The 12,938-nt window shown below is 41.5% G+C and overlaps 1 protein-coding gene across 3 annotated transcripts in view; it reads left to right on the plus strand.

The window, feature by feature from the left end:
- ZNF19 (zinc finger protein 19) overlaps positions 1 to 12,938 on the plus strand; it is a 112,235-nt gene that overhangs the window by 25,860 nt on the left and 73,437 nt on the right. The window lies entirely within an intron of this gene.

Here is a 12,938-nt window from a genome sequence, read left to right on the forward strand (position 1 = left end):
ATTCTGTCTGTTTCCCTGGTCTCCCTGTTAAGCTACTAGTTAACCTGACTTGACTGTAACACTCACAGCCTTAAGCCTCCAGTAGTTGCTAACTCATTACTCTATTGTTTTTGCAAAGTCTGGGGCATAAATTGTTCCACAGTTTAATATAACTAAAGTTAGGCCCCTTTGTTTACTGCTCTGAGCTCAGAAGGGCTCTTCTTACCTGTCTCTTTCCCTGCTTTACTCTCTTAAACTTCTAGAGAGTAGAAGAGCCTCTACTACCATTTTGTTTGCTGCTACTGGTTTAAAGCATCTTAGCTGCTGCTGCTGCTGAGTCGCTACAGTCATGTACAACTCTGTGCAGCCCCATAGACGATAGCCAACCAGGCTCCCCCGTCCCTGGGATTCTCCAGGCAAGAAAGAACACTGGAGTGGGTTGTCATTCCCTTTTCTAATTCATGAAAGTGAAAAGTGAAAGTGAAGTTGCTCAGTCGTGTCCAACTCTTTGCGACCCCATGGACCACAGCCTACCAGGCTCCTCCGTCCATGGGATTTTCCAGGCAAGAGTACTGGAGTGCGTTGCCATTGCCTTCTCTAAGCATCATCTTAGAGACTCCTCCTAACTGTTTACCACCAAAATCTCCATTGATTTTGACAACATCCCATGTTGTCTTCCAGTAACCTTATGTCCTCTTAGGGAGAGCTGCTGAATTCTCTGTTCTTATGGCCTTCCTCTCCCCCATCCCCTAAGCAGAAACTGTACTATCGCATCAGAGTAATGTGGGAGTGAGGACCATGGTCCACTGCTAAATGATAAACTGTCTTGCTCCACGAGTAGGGCATTGGATGTGCATGGTAGCCCTAGTCTTTTTGGCTTGCCCTCCTGCCACAGAACCTTTGAGTGAGTTGGGGTAGTCGGGGGAAGTTGGGACCCAATATTCTCAGCTTTTAGTGGCTAGCTTCCACCCTATGAGTGGGACCTGGGATTTGGAAGGGAGTCCCAGTCCAGGTTCCTGCCTGAAACAGGGATGATATGCTGGCCACCTGCCCTTCCTTGGGTGGAATCCATAGTCACAGACTAGGAGCTGAGGGGAAAGGGAGCCCTGTCTTCTTTGACCTCCCTGCTTGAAGTAGAACTTCTGTCATACTGAGCTGAGAGGAGATGGGATCAGAGAGTGGCTCAAATACCATAGACTCTTCCTGTTCTTATCAAGATTTACCAAACTTTCTTGAATAAATGTTTCTTCATTTTCTGTATACTCTTAGGACAATATCCAGAAATTATAAATGATTGTTTAAAAAAAATGATTTTCACTAGTTAAATGTATGTTTCATTGGGGAGATGAGCTTCTCACACTGCCATTCCAGAAGTGTGGTCACCTTAGGAAGTTTTATCTCCCCATCACTTTTTAGTGTGAAAAATTCTAAACAGCAGAGTTGAAAGAATTTTGACAGTGAATACCCATACTCTCCTTACCAAGATTCTACCATTAACATTTTGTTATAGCTGTTGTATCATATATCTGCCCTATTTGTCTATCAATCACTCTGAGGTATTTTTGGATAAAGTGCAGAGTTACTGACGTCAGTAACTTCTAAATTCTCCAGCATGTATATCATTAACTAGAATTTAGTATTTGTTTACAGCTTTTTCTTGTGAGATTAAATTTGCATACAATGAAGTACATAAATCTTAAGAGTATAATCATTGAGTTTTGATATATTCATGCACCTGTGCAACCCAAACTCCTCTATCCTGATATGAAACATTCCCATCACACAACAAAGTTCCCTCATGTCTCTTCCCAGTCAGTCACCACCACCTCTCTGCCCCCAGAGGCAACCGCCGTTATGATTTTTTTCCTACCATTTATTAGTTTTTTTCCTGGCTTAGAACTGTACACATTAAGACATTATAGAGTATGTACAAATTAGGACATTATATATTACATGAACTCTTTCATGTAAAAGTTCTTTCATTTAACCTGATGCTTTTGTGAGGCATCCATGTTACATGTATCAGTAGTTTATTCCTTTTTATTTCTGAATAATATTACATGATATGAATTTAACAACTTATTTCTCCATTATGCTTTTACAGTCACCTGGGCTATAATTTACTGGAGGACTTTATGCAGAGAATTGACATTAATTTACTCTTAAGATAGGTCATTCTGGTTATTAAATTGGAGGCAAACCATGAAGGCAGGCAGGAAGAGACCTGGTAGGGGGTTCTTGCAGCAGTTCAGGTGAGATTTGAGGTTGGTTTGGATGAACATTATCATTGGAGATGATGAGAGGTGACCTGATTCAGAGTATATTTTGGAAGTCAAGCTAATAGGATTTGCTGATGGACAGGATGTAGAAAGTGAAAGAAAAGAAAGAATCGAAGAGGACTCTATTCCCCCAAGCCATTCCTAAAACCAAACTTTGCCATTGTGAAGGTGGAGAAGCAATAAAAAAACAAGCCATGAACTTTCTGCTTAGAGATTTGGCTAAAAAGCAGTTGGAAGGTAATCACTAAGCAAGTATTTGCCAAATGCTTCCAGGGGCAATCGATTAGTTCATATGTTACATTCTGTGAACACATGCAGCTCGTTAGACAACCAGCATAATTTTCAGCTTCTCTTTCTATGATAATATCACTATTAAAACTACAAGTCAACTTAATTTTTGAACCTCTGTTTCATCCACCCTGCCACCTGCCACCTCACTTGACCTAACACTTCAGAGCTGTTGACTTTAAGATTCAACTTCCCTTATTTCTCTCTTACAGGAAACTCTTAAATGTTGGTTATTTCTTATCTGAATCTTTAAATATGTCACTGTGTTTCATGATTGGCCTTTTAAAAAGTATTACGTAAAGAATTATCCCTTTACATGTAATGAGGCTGAGATCAAGGTTTCATTAAATAAACAAGTATTTATTTATTGAGTGCCTTCTAGATGCTGGGAACTGTACTAGACCTTGGTTATACCACAGTGAATAAGATAGACCTTACCCTAAAAGAGCTCAAATTGGGAGGTTTTATTACAATGTGATAAACACTTTAATAGAAAGAAAGCCTGTAAAAGTTGCACTCAGAGGCTTAAGGTTCAACCAGGAAAAATTCCAGAGGATCTATTTCAGTTGAGGACTGAGGGATTTAAAAAAAAAAAATGAGCCAGAAAAATTGAAGGTGGAACAGAACAGGATATTCCAGGTGGGAGAAGCAGCATGATTTAAAATCCAGACATATATGTGGTACACTGGTAGAACTTCAAATATGAGATGGGGGAAGTCAAGTCTAAGAGGGGGTTACTAGAGAGGGATGTGAGGGGACAGATCATGAAGGCTTCCTAAACTCTACTAAGGAATCTGGACTTTCCGAGTTTTCAATAACAGTGTAGGTATTGGATTGATGTGTGCAGCATTGGAGGCAGGAAGACCATTCAGTGGTTCAGGAAGGAGATGATGGTGGCATGAACAAAGTAGTGCAGAGAAGCTTCAGCGGGGAGGAGATGTACATGAACTTAAGACATGTTGATGAGGTAGCATTGGTCAGCAGGAGAAGTCAAGGGCAAAGTCCAGGTTTTTGATATGGTAGTGGGTTGAAAACGTGGAAAGGAGACCCAGGAGAGATGATATGTGCCGTGATTGAAGGTGGAAGGGAAACTCATGAACACAGTGTTTGGACATGTTGAGTCTGAGGTGTCTTCTGAGATGTTCAAGATATGTTGAATTGGTGGTTGGACTTATAGATATAGAACTCAGAGAAGTCGCCACTGGTGAATATACATTTGTGGGTCATCTATATGTAGGTGGTTTTTAAAATTGTGGGCATGGTTGAGATAGTCTTAAGAGAAAGCATACAGTGAAGAGAGAAGAGAATCTGTGCTGAGTCTATGTTAAGTAACTGCAACATTTAACAGCTAGATAGAAGAGAAAAATTCTACAAAAAAACTGAGAAGGGGCCAGAGGAAAACCAGCATAGTATTTCAAGGAGATATATATATATTAGAGTTCCAAAGAATAGCAAGGAGACATTAGAAAGACTTCCTAAGTGATCAACGCAAAACAATAGAGGAAAAAGATAGAATGGGAGAGACTAGAGATCTCTTCAAGAAAATTAGAGATACAAGGGAACATTTCATGCAAAGATGGGCTCAATAAAGGACAGAAATGGTATGGACCTAACAGAAGCAGAAGATATTAAGAAGAGGTGGCAAGAATACACAGAAGAACTATACAAAAAAGATCTTAATGACCCAGATAACCATGATGGTGTGATTACTCAGTTCAGTTCAGTTGCTCAGTCATGTCCAACTCTTTGCGACCCCATGAATCGCAGCACGCCAGGCCTCCCTGTCCATCATCAACTCCCGGAGTTCACTCAAACTCACGTCCATCGAGTCGGTGATGCCATCCAGCTATCTCATCCCCTGTCATCCCCTTTTCCTCCTGCCCCCAATCCCTCCCAGCATCAGAGTCTTTTCCAATGAGTCAACTCTCTGCATGAGGCGGCCAAAGTACTGGAGTTTCAGCTTTAGCATCATTCCTTCCAAAGAACACCCAGGGCTGATCTCCTTTAGAATGGACTCACCTAGAGTGAGACATCCTGGAGTGTGAAGTCAAAGGGGCCTTAGAAGCATCACTATGAACAAAGCTAGTGGAGGTGATAGAACTACAGCTGAGCTGTTTCAAATCCTAAAAGATGATGCTGTGAAATTGCTGCACTCAATATGCTAGCAAATTTGGAAAACTCAGCAGTGGCCACAGGACTGGAAAAGGTCAGTTTTCATTTCTTTCTTTCGCAAAGAAAGGCAATGCCAAAGAATGTTCAAACTATCACACAGTTGCAGTCATCTCACACGCTAGCAAAATGATGCTCAAAATTTTCCAAGCTAGGCTTCAACAGTACATGACCTGAGAACTTCCAGGTCAAGCTGGATTTAGAAAAGGCAAAGAAACCAGAGATCAAATTACCAACATCCATTGGATCATAGTAAAAGCAAGAGCATTCCAGAAAAACATCTGCCTCCGCTTTACTGGTAAAGAATCTGCCTGCAATGTGGGAGACCTGGGTTCGATTTCTGGGCTGGGAAGATACCGTGGAGAAGGGAACAGCTACCCACTCCAGTATTCTGGCCTGGAAAATTCCATGGACTGTATAGTCCATGGGGTCGCAAAGAGTAAGACACAACTGAACGACTTTGATTTTCACTTTTTCTGCTTTATTGACTATGCCAAAGCCTTTGACTGTGTGGATCACAACAAACTGTGGAAAATTCTTCAAGAGATGGGAATACCAGACCACCTTACCTGCCTCCTAAGAAATCTGTATGCAGGTCAAGAAACAGCAGTTAGAACCGGACATGGAACAATGGACTGGTTCCAAATCAGGAAAAGAGTACGTCAAGGCTGTATATTGTCACCCTGGTTATTTAACTTATATGCTGAGTTTATCATGTGAGATGCTGGGCTGGATGAAGCACAAGCTGGAATCAAGATTTCTGGGAGAAATATCAATAACCTCGGATATGTAGATGACACCATCCTTATGGTAGAAGCTAAGAAGAGCTAAAGAGACTCTTGATGAAAGTGAAAGAGGAGAGTGAAAATGCTAGCTTAAAACTCAACATTCAAAAAACAAGGATCATGGCATTGGGTCCTGTCACTTCATAGCAAATAAATGGGGAAACAATGGAAACAGTGACAGACTTTATTTTCTTGGGCTCCAAAATCACTGCAGATGGTGAGTATAGCCATGAAATTAAAAGACGCTTGCTCCTTGGAAGAAAAGCTATGACCAACCTAGACAGCATACTAAAAAGCAGAGACATTACTTTGCCAACAAAGGTCCATCTAGTCAAAGCTATGGTTTTTCCAGTAGTCATGTATGGATGTGAGAGTTGAAAGCTGAGTGCCAAAGAATTGATGCTTTTGAACTGTGGTGTTGGAGAAGACTCTTGAGAGTCCCTTGGACTTCAGGAAGATCAAACCAGTCAATCCTAAAGGAAATTAGTCCTGAATATTCATTGGAAGGAGTGATGCTGAAACTGAAGCTCCAATACTTTGGCCACCTGATGAGAAGAACTGACTCATTGGGAAAGACCCTGATGCTGGGAAAGATTGAAGGCAGGAGGAGAAGGGGACGACAGAGGATGAGATGGTTAGATGGCATCACTGACTCAATGGACATGAGTTTGAGCAAGCTCTGGGAGTTGGTGATGGACAGGGAAGCCTGGCATGCTGCAGTCCATGGAGTTGTAAAGAGTTGGACATGACTGAATGACTGAACTGACTGATTTCAAGCAAAGTAAAAGTGAAAGTCCCTCAGTCATGTCCAACTCTTTGCGACCCTAGGGACTATACAGCCCGTGGAATCCCCCAGGTCAGAATATTGGAGTGGGTAGCCTTTCCCTTCTCCAGGGGATGAAATGGTCAATAAAGTCAATTGTTGCTGAGAGTTAAAATCAAATGAAAATTGGGAAGTGTTCGTAGGGTTGAGTGAGCAAAATGGAATTTAATTTTTGTTGTTAGAGCTGTTTAGATAAGGAGGAAAAATCCAGATTGAAGTGAGTTGAGGAGGAAGTAGAAGGTAAGAAAATAAAGTCAATGAATGCAGATAATTCTTTAGAGAAGTTTGGCTGTGAAGGGGCTGAGAGAGTGGCCAGTGTTTGGTTAAGGATGTGGGAATGAGGGAGAGTTTTTCCAAGATGGTAGAGACTTGAGTAAGTTAAAAGCCAGAGAGAAGGATTCAGTTGAAGAGAAGCTGAGTTAGAAGAGAGGCAGTGAATAATAAAAATATATAGTTCTTAAAAAGGTGAGAAGGGGCTGAAATACAAAACTATGATGGTCTTAACAGGAGATAGACTAACATCTATATTGTAACCCAAGATAAGAAGGAAGACAGAATGCTAAGGGGGGTTTGGTTATTTGTACAGAGTGGTTGAGAAATTGGTATCTGATGGTTTTCCTTTCTCTTGGGAAGGACGGGAAGGCATGTGGTCAGAAAATGGTTGTGGGAAGTTCTTCTGGAGAGGAGGGAAAGGGTTGCAAGGTTGCAAGTGAGTGTTGAAGTGACCATGAACTGATGGAGGTGATTCTAATTCTTTGTGAACTAAGCTGCCCTCCTGTGATTTTCTCCATTCAGCTTTTGCCTGCTTGGGTTTGGCAGGAGGCAAGTTGAAGCCAGAGTGTTGGGGCCATCCAGAGTTATGGTGGCTGAAGACAATTCAGCATTTCTCTAACTGGTCTTTCTCAAAATATTCCCCTGACAGATGTTAACAGGAGAAAACTTCCTTGGTCAAAGAAGTTTGGGAGAACTGCTGTATACTCCAATCCCTTCTTAATATGCATATTAACATATTTGAAGCTCTGAGGGTCTCACATTTGAATACTCAGTTAAATTTAGTGTAGTCAACTTTTTCAAGCTTATTTGCATCTCAAGTGGTGTGTGTGTATTGCATCTGCTAAGGTCTTACTTTGGTTTAGGTTGGGTCATTCACCTCACTGCCATATAAAATGGTAGGAACTTTTCTTTTCATTCAACATGTTTAAATGATCTGCAGTTAGCCATTTAGATTCACATTGATTTAGGGTACAGCAATAGCTACTATTTTCTGAAACACTCCTCATTCTTTATGAACCTATTTCATGTGCCTGTTCCATTTGTTACCAACTCTTGTTATAAACTTTAAAAACAAACAGACTGTAAACTGGCTTCCTTATTGTTCTTCCAGGACCATAAGAAGTCAATGTGAGAACTGGTAAGGAAAGCCAGACCATCCCCAAATGATTAGGATTAGGGCTTGCAGGGAGGACAACAGTCAGAGTTACTTGTATTATTATTTTACTACTACTGCTAACCAAAATTTTCATGGTCTTTACAGTTTACAAATTGTTCTTATATGTGTTATTTTTCAAAACCATATTCAGTCATTACTGAGCAAGGTCAGCTATCATTGGTGAGCACAAGGAACATAGTTTGGGGAGATGACAAATGAAAAGATATGATGAGGAAATAAAGAGAGGAGCTACATGGAATGGAGCTTAAAAAATACTGGGACAGTGGTCTAAAGCATGCATTCTCAGTGAAGATCAAAATTACCATGGGTGTAAAAAGTGGTTTCGGAGAAGGCAATGGCACCCCACTCCAGTATTCTTGCCTGGAAAAATCCCATGGATGGAGCAGCCTGGTAGGCTGCAGTCCATGAGGTTGCTAAGAGTCGGACACGACTGAGCGACTTCACTTTCAGTTTTCACTTTCATGCATTGGAGAAGGAAATGGCAACCCACTCCAGTGTTCTTGCCTGGAGAATCCCAGGGACGGGGGAGCCTAGTGGGCTGCCGTCTATGGGGTCGTACAGAGCTGGACACGACTGAAGCGACTTAGCAGCAGCAAAAAGTGGTTTAGGGGGAGGCAGAAAAATGAGTAAATATTACGGTGCTTTGGACCCTCCAAAGGGCCACCATAAAAAAATAGACACACCATGTGTTAGTGGTATTAACATTTCATGGTGGGGGTGGCAATTAGGGGGAAAAACATTTCAGATGGCTTGTTGGTTAGGGGTGGTGATGGTGGTAGTGATGAGGTATTGTGGTTTAAATTCCGTGGTGCCTATGGAACTTTTTGACAACTGTCAGTGTGTCTTCTGTTCCCATAAATGTTAGACAATTCATTTGTCTAGCACAGAGTCTGCGTCTGGCTTCATTCGTCTGCCCGTCTTGCCCAAGGCCCTGTGTGACCTTGTTTTGTGCCTTTAAACTCTCCTCTTCAAGCCACAGCTAACTGAATTAGGGTGGACATGAGTGAAGATCACTTAAGGCATAGATTGGCCTGTGAATGACTGGCTGGTCTCGGGAAGCCTGGCTGTGGTCACTTCCTCGTGTCAGACTTCTGTGGTGCTATTCTTGTTGTTGTAATGTGTCTACCACTTCTCCCTTTGAGATAACTTGAGTGGGTCTCGAATGAGCCCAGGTTATAACATCACTGCATTCATAACACTTGGCCTGCTGGTGTCCCATTTGAGTGAGACTGAATGTAATTGAATGAAGGTGGAAGAGAAATTTATTTGAATCTTCAGCTCTTTGTCCTTCATGTGTTAATCATGTGTTAGTTAAGGGAGGGCTTTCCTGTACATTGTAGGTTTAGCAGTATTTCAGGCCCTTCCCCACTAGGTGCCAGAAATGCCCCCTCTGCAAAGTGTGACAACCAGAAATGTCTCTGGATGTTGCCACATGTCCCTTGTGAGGCAGAGTCACCTCTGGTTGAGAACTACTGATACTGAAAAACTAGAATATCAGAAAATTATCAATTTCCTAATGGTATCATGATCAGAAATGCCTTAAATAAAGGGTTTTTGATCTGCTGTTAAATTTCACCTTAATAAGGATGTTACCAGAAATGTTGGAAGACAATCCTTGAGAGCTGAGACCAGTGTTGTTACCAAGATATTCACAGCTTGCAGTAATGAGCTCCAGATGCTTTCTAAGCAGGTTCTGTATATCCACTCATTAGCTATCCTGGCAACTCCAAAGAGTCAGTACTGCTATTATTATACCCACCCTACAGTTAAGGGAACTGAGACATAAGATGTTGAGAGACTTGCTGAGGTCACCCAACTGGTAACAGCAGAGTCACCCATACAACCCAGTTCTAGAGCCCACATGTTTATGAGCACATAACCTCTTGGTCATACTGTTCTTTCTGTAACATCTGTACTTATTTATCCTCCACAACACTCAGCATACTACCAAGCATATAACAGGTTCTCACTGGACCCTGATGGATCCTGTCCATATTGACATTGGCATTTACTGGGGCACTTTGTCCCAGATCTCTGCTCCACAAATGCCTCTGCCCAAATATCACTTTCTCAGCAAAGATATTCCTTATTTCCCTCTTTAAAATATTACTCTCCCTCACCTCCCAAACACTTACCCAGCTTTATTCTTCCCCACAGTACTTATCACCATCTGACATGTATTTATTGTTTATTCCTCCACTCCCCAACAGACCGAAATAGAAGCTTCATGAAAGGAGGGGCTTTGCCTATGGTGTTGGCTGCTATAATCCACAGCACCTTGAACATTCCTTGGCATGCCCATCAAATGTATGAGATGAATGAAGAAATCCTTTAACTTAATGCCATATTCAATATCCTTGCTTTGATTATCTGTCCTTACTTTTTCCTCAGTACTGCTTTTAGAAAATAATCTTTCTCTGAATAAACAGGAATATTTATGCAGGAGAGGGGCCTAGCCCTCAGTAGAAATGCCAGGGTATTGGGGATCCCCCACTGATACTGACCAGACGTATACTGGTGGCCTATGTCACTTACATATGTTTATTTTTAATTTAGCTTTGCTGGTCTGTGAAAGTAATTCAATAGAGTCATTATAATATGCATACTCAGAGAAATTAACTTATGTTTTGCTTTATATTTACATAGAAAAATTATAAGCTATTCTTTTAAGAAAGATGTTACATACTATTCAGTGACAGATTTTGCACAAAAATCTGATTCTACCTTCTCATTTCTCCCTATAACTACTATTCATAAGCTGAGAAGAATATAATTTTAATTAAAAGTAATTTAAAAATGTAGCAATTGCTCTCATTATATAGAAAATGTAGCCACAGAGAAACACGGTCAACACCACTTTGTTTCCAAGCTAACCTTTTCTCACCCTCCAAACACATATTTAAAATTTTGGGGCTCCTTTCTCTCCCCAAATTGGTGGGCTTAGAGCACTTACCCAGTATGTCTTTTTATAAAAATCATCAATCACTTTCCTGCAATTAGGCATTTCAGGCCATTATGTTTCTCTAGATGTGAAATAGCTCATTCCCCAAGCCTGATTACTAGCCCTAAGAAATTTAGATCACATTCAACCCTCATCTGTGTTCAAACTCATCCTTGGATCCTATGCAGCTCAAATAGGCTTGGCAAGCAAACAAATACCTCCCTGTTTGGCGGAGGTGGAGGGCTGGAACAGATGCCTCCAGAGTAGTAAGGCTGTTCTGCAGAACACAGTCCTCTGTACTCATCATGGTTCTCAGCTTCCCAAATTCCCGATGTCCCATAATTGATTGTACTGCCCCTGGCACCCCTGAACTCCAGTGCCAGCTTCCTGAACACTTCAGTAGAAGACATTCCATTGCTCTTTAAATATTGCTCAGCACTGGGTCACAGTTTCAGAGGTAATATAGCATGATTTTATACTACACATTCTTACATAAGAATGCCCTTACAATATTATATTCTCCAAACTTTTTTTGGGGGGGTTGTGGTTTGAGGTTAAGAATATGATACTGCAAACAAATAGAAATTAATTTAGACCAGAGCTATCTGATAGAACTTTTACAGTGATGGAAATGACCTATATCTGTGGTGTCCAGTACAGTAGCCATTAACCGCATGTTGCTGTTAAGTACTTGAAACATGGCTAATGCAACTGAGGAACTGAATTTCATTTTAATTTTAACTTATTTAAATCTAAACAGCTACCAGTGGCTCCTATATAGCAGTGGTCCTCAACCTTTTTGGCACCAGGGATTTTGGCACCAATTTCATGGAAGACAATTTCATGGACCGGGGTGGGGGTGCATGGTTTGGGGATGCATCAAGTGCATTACATTTATTGTGCTCTTTATTTCTAATCAAGTGCTACTGCTGATCTGATAGGATATCTGATAGGATATACCAGTCTGTGGCCTGGAGGTTGGGGACCTCTGCTATATAGGGTCATGTATAAGACTGTCCTTCAAGAAGATGGACCTCATCTGACATCAGGACTTGGAATATAGGAAATTTAAAACTATTTTAAAGTAGATCTTAATTTTAAATAAGATCCTGAGATTTCACTCTGTCCTTGTCTGGGGATGGGGTGACTCTTTTGGAGATGGAAAAGCAAACTGCTCTGTACTCTGGCATTCCATAGAGATGGTTCCTAAGGAAGTTGCTAACTTTAAGACAGAGGTAGAGGCTGGAATTTCAGAGGGAAAATCAGAGATGGTCGTCTATCACTATCTCTTCCTCTCACTGACCGTCTTCTCTCTGTTTCCACCATCACCTACTGCCATGGCCTTATTTTCAACGTTGGGGAAATTTTTATAGTTTTGAAAGGTTTGTAGTGGCAAGAAGCACATGCCTGAGAGATTCCAGGCGCTTGAGGAGGGTCTAGAGTGGCATAGGTTTAGATATTAGAATAAATTCACTCATTTAAAACCCATATAAATTAACTTCAAAGACCCAGATGGCAAAGGTAACTATCTACTCAAGCATCTCAGGGGTGGCACAACCCAGGAGCAAAATGGAGTGGGAAAATTCCCATCTGATGTGGAGGGAGCTTCATGAAGTGAGGACCATGCCAAAAGTGGGCCTGGGAACAAAAGGAATGGTGAAATGATGGTACCTCTCAGATGTGAACAAAGAGAAATGTTTATAGAGTCAGGACTCAGACACAGAGTTTCAGACCCACAGGGACCTTCTTCCTATTCCTTCCAACCTAAGGATAGCACCTGTGTTGTAAGTAAGTGCTTAGATACTCTGCAGGCACTGGAGAAGTCATCTGTCTTGGAGCAAGAAGGCCAAGAGTGCTGCTGCCCAGGGCAGGGGGTACCACTGTCAGACTGGCTGTGGAAGAGTTACAGAGTCATGTGATAAACATACAGAATCCCAGCTTCTTCAGCAGATCTGAAGTCAGACGTGACAAAACACATCTTTAACAGGTGATTCTGATACACAACTAAATGTGAGGAATCCTGCAAAGACTGAAGGAAACAACCTTTCTTGTTAGGGGAGGTGACCAGGAAGAGCTGAATGGCACCAATTATATTATAACTGAGGTCCTCTGGCTGAGGTATGAGATTAAAAGAACTGTAGAACCTAGAGTTGGAGAAGGCAATGGCACCCCACTCCAGTACTCTTGCCTGGAAAATCCCATGGATGGAGGAGCCTGGTGGGCT

Source organism: Bubalus kerabau, chromosome 17 (genome assembly GCF_029407905.1).
Source record: "Bubalus kerabau isolate K-KA32 ecotype Philippines breed swamp buffalo chromosome 17, PCC_UOA_SB_1v2, whole genome shotgun sequence".
NCBI classification, from domain to species: domain Eukaryota; kingdom Metazoa; phylum Chordata; class Mammalia; order Artiodactyla; family Bovidae; genus Bubalus; species Bubalus kerabau.